This window comes from Apium graveolens, chromosome 9 (assembly GCF_009905375.1).
Source record: "Apium graveolens cultivar Ventura chromosome 9, ASM990537v1, whole genome shotgun sequence".
Classification (NCBI taxonomy): domain Eukaryota; kingdom Viridiplantae; phylum Streptophyta; class Magnoliopsida; order Apiales; family Apiaceae; genus Apium; species Apium graveolens.
In genome coordinates, this window is record NC_133655.1 from 253,303,158 (window position 1) to 253,306,565 (window position 3,408).

A 3,408-nucleotide genomic window follows, 5' to 3' on the forward strand; every position below is an offset into this window, starting at 1 on the left:
TCAACAATTGCTATCGCTGATAACAACTAATTATTGGAGTCATTGATAACAATTGAAGCAACTTCCTTGCTGGAGAATCAAGGCACAAATCCTCTTATCAGACAGTTCTGCATCAAAGGACAAAATGTCAATTTAATGAAGGATTAGTGTCTCATCTGAAGCAGGAAGATTGAGGAGCTTGCTCTTCTTAGAGTAAGGAAAGGGAATGCTCATGGCTATACTAGAATCTCAGGAAAGGTGAAGTCAATGGTTTCTACTATAAAGCTTCATCTGACAGAAGTTTAGCTATGGAATTAGAAGCGCTCACCCTTGAACATCAACTCAAGAAACTCTTTTATAAAAAGGGTTAGTGAGAGGACTGCCTCATCTGGAATTCAGAAGGATGATAAATGTGAGGCATGTCAAGAAGAGAAGTCAAAGACAATATCACATCAAAGTAAAGATATACCTCAGTGATGGTGGTTGGCCACTCTTATCAAACAAAGTTGTTGTTCGTGCGTTCTCAAGACAAGACATCACAGATGGTGATTGATCACATCAAAGAAGATCAAGCTGGAAGCAACTGTAAAAGAAATGATCTGGTGATCAGATAATGGGACTGAATTCAAGAAGCAGTTCTGATTAATATCTGTAACATCAAGAATATTTTGAGACATATTCAGCACTGAGAGCTCCGTGTCAGAATGGAGTGGTACAAAGGAAGAACCAGAACTTGATTAAAGCTACAAGGGAAATATCAAGCTAATTAAGACTTTCTAAATACCAAAGGGCTAGAGCAGTCAAAACAGTTTGCAACAAGTAAGATCAAGCCTTGATCAGGATGGATACATGAAGACCACTAATGAGTTAATGGCCAACAGAAGCAAACACTGGATAACCTAAAAGTGTTTGGAGAGAATGTTCTACAAAAGCAAACAATAAAATGTTTTAGTTGTTTGAAGAACTTGGCATTTGCAGCTAAGACTTGTAAGGATATTCTTCATGGTTACTCAGTGGAGTCTACAACCTACAGGGAATTTGTGGTTGATCAACAGAAGATGATTGAAAGTCTAAGTGCACAGTTCAACAACTTTATGCTCCAAGTTGTTAAAGGTGAAATTGATGGTATTGATGATTCATATCCAAGAAGTGTAATGGCAGTGTATAACATAACTCATTACTTCAATGAAGCTAGTCAGCAAGGGTAAGGATTTTCAGGAAATTCCCGCAACAGCTTAGGGGGAGCAAAAGAAGGATCAACTAGTCAGACACAACACCACATTGAAAAATTAAGAAGATACTACAAGAACATATTTGCTGAGACAAAGGGTTTGATATTAATATTATTTCCAGAGTCTAGTTTTTAAGTGATCCAGATAGTGGAGTAATGATTAGCAGGGCTACTGAGTGCGAATGATTATTTCCCTAGTTTTCTATCTAAGGAAGAAACTAAGAAAGTTTCAGAAGCTCTAATAGATCCGGATTGATTGGGTGATTACAAAGCAAGATGAACTCAATCAGTCAGCAAGAAGATTGTAGGGAAGCTGGTATCCAAGCCAAATGACAATTGTAATTGGTACAAGGATAATCAGAAGTCAAACTGGATGACAATGACATTGTTACGAGGGACAAGGCCAAACTGGATACTAGGTTATTATCAGGAAGCAGTATCTAACAGATAGCACCAGTGATGAGACTTGAGGATATTACGATATATCAGGCACCTGATGCACATCACACTTGGAATTGGACTCTAGTAGTTGTGTACAAGTGCACTCCTGGTTGGTGAGTCAAAAGAGGAAGTCAATGCACCACAGTTTGTGAACTTTGCACTTGCAGATCTATTAGACTATGCATATCTCTTCTTCACAATCTCACTTCAGGTTGGTATGAACTAGTGTACTACTCAAGCAATCGTCAAGGACATGGTATGGCACTCTAACTGTAGTTGTAGTTAAATATGAAATAGTAGAATCGTCATATTAATAAATTTCGTATCATTAGCCACAAACATATTATTTTATATGAGCAGTGATATAATGATAATGTTATATGTTGGTCTACTAACAAAGACTTGTGCAAGATTATTTGCTAAGTTATTACAGAGTAGGTATGGAGGAGCATGTTGGAAAGGTACAATTCTTTTTAGAATTACTTCAAGTAAGCCATTAGGATAATTCTTTTAGGAGCTCAAGCAAGCCAAAAGAGCAATTCTTTTAGGAGCACAAGTAAACCAAAAGAATGATGGCAATACAAGTAAGATAAGGATCTTTTGAAAATGCGAAATTTGGAAGATTTTGAACATGCCAAGACTACTTACCAACGGAAACCACTAAAGCTTGATCACTGTAACTCAGGTGAAATGGAAAGCTTTAGAGGTATGACAAGCATACTCTTTTACTCAAATGCTAATAGACAACATATAATGTTCTCAAGATGCCAAAGTGCAAGGTTCTAAGTAGATCCTAGAAAATCCAATCATATAGCTATTAACAAGATTATTAGATATCTTAAGGGACTACCAACTCTTAGAGTAAAGTACCCTAAAGATATTATGCTTAACATGTTTGGCTATATAGATACAGATTATGCAGGTTGTAAGAAAGACAGTAGAAGCATCTCTGAAGTTGTCAACCTAAGTGACAGGAGAAGCATCTCAGGAAGCTGTCAACTTCGTGGAAGAAGATTGATTTCTTGTTATGATAAGAAACAACCTCAAATCCAACAACCCTGTGAACACTCTATGACAAGGCACCTTCACACCAGGTATCATTACTTTAGAGAGCATGTCTTTTAGTCAAAGAGTCACTTGCAGAAACACTTATTAAAGCACTTGTTAAAATTAATCTTTCAAGAATGGTTTGTAAGTATGGGATATCATTCATTGCATATTAGTTGGAAATCCTATCTGTAAGGAATTCTTCATGTAAGTTCACAAGTATTAAATCTTCAATATTTAAAGGACTTGTGAATTTATCAATAATCCAGTACCTCGTACTTAGTGTTACTATCTTGATTATCATGTTTACAATGTCAAATGCATTTGTGGTAGTTAAGTATTATAGCATGTATCCTATTGGTGCTTACTCAAAGATAATTATATATATTTAAGTGCTAGTATCTAACTCATAGATATTTAGTATTTATTTATTTAATATTTATTTTGGGTAGTTTGGATTATGAAAATTGAAGCAATTCAATGATTTTATTTGCTCCATAATTCAAACTAACTTAAAATAAATAAGCAGCATGATTGATTATAACTAAATCTGTCAACAATTGATATCTAATATATTGATTGTAACTTATGTGTTATAAGTTAATTATGAGATCTTGGTTTTAGTGAATTTAGCAATGCTTATATCTCAAGAATTCACTGAAATCAGAATCATGGTTGTACCATGATTAGTTGTGTGTGATTTCTTGACT